The following is a 1,068-nucleotide window of genomic DNA, read 5'->3' on the forward strand; positions in this document are numbered from 1 at the left end:
GGGGCAGGCGACCTTCTACATTGTTGGAGGGGATGTAAACTAGCACAACCACTACGGAAATCAGTATGGAGATTCTTCAAAAAACTAAAATAGCAATTCCATTTAACCAGCTATTCCCCTTCTAGGTATTTTCCAAAAGAGTTAAAGATACCATGCCACAGTGATATATGCACACCTACGTTTAGAGCAGCACAACTCACCTTAGCAGTATCTTAGAAGCAGTCTCTAGGACCATCAACAGATAAAGAAAATATGGCATACACACCCAAGGGAGTACTACTCTGCCACAAAGAAGGATAAACGAGTCATTTGTAAGAAAATAGTTGTATCTGGAGACTACAACGTTAAGTGAAATAAATCGGACACACAGGCTTAAATATTACATGATTTATACGAGGAAACCCAAAATATAACGGATAATAGAAAACAGTGAGATGAACTTTTGCAAATGGGAAAAGATCTAGAGATAGATGGAGCGGCGGGGAAATAAAAACAATTAACAGGGCCCCGAACTGAGCGTCCCCTGCTTTGTGTACCGCAAATGCGTACCAATTAAAAAAAAAGTTTTTTTAAAGGACTGGGGATGGAAGTCAGAGCCAGGTCCCTGGGTCCAATCCCCAGTGCCTCAGAGAAAGAGAGAGGGAGAGACACAGACAGACGGGGAGCGGGACTGGGAGGCGAGGGAGGGGAGAAGTAGGAGGAGGGACGGAGACGGCGCCAGCCAGACCCGGCGGAGCGCGCGGTGCCGCGGCTGAGGCACACAGATCGCAGTGCCAGCTCAGCCTGGGCAACAGAGCGGTTTAGCCAGACCCTGTCTCGGACTTAGAAGAAGAAAGGCGGGGGATGCCGCTCAGAGCAAAGGCTCGGGGTTCAGGTCCCAGGGCGAAGCAGAAGCGGGGAGCGCAGGGAGCAGGCAGGGCGGGGGAGGGGGGTTCCCGTCTCCGGCCGCCGCCCGGGCGGGAAGCTCACCGTTCTGGGCCAGCAGCCTGCCCACCAGCTCCCGCTCCTGCGGCCTCTGCGGAGAGAAGAAAGGAGGCGGTGGGCGGCGGCTCCCCGACACCCCGCGGC

General features: G+C 53.1%; 1 protein-coding gene across 1 annotated transcript in view; it reads right to left on the reverse strand.

The window, feature by feature from the left end:
* Positions 1 to 1,015, reverse strand: part of Tnfsf9 (tumor necrosis factor (ligand) superfamily, member 9) — a gene marked incomplete at its 5' end in the record, with an annotated part of 5,588 nt that extends 4,573 nt beyond the window's left edge. The window contains 1 exon segment of the mRNA XM_013505037.1: positions 970 to 1,015.
* Between the last annotated feature and the right edge of the window lie 53 nt (positions 1,016 to 1,068).

Source organism: Chinchilla lanigera, unplaced genomic scaffold (assembly GCF_000276665.1).
Source record: "Chinchilla lanigera isolate Chin_1 unplaced genomic scaffold, ChiLan1.0 scaffold00094, whole genome shotgun sequence".
Lineage (NCBI taxonomy): Eukaryota > Metazoa > Chordata > Mammalia > Rodentia > Chinchillidae > Chinchilla > Chinchilla lanigera.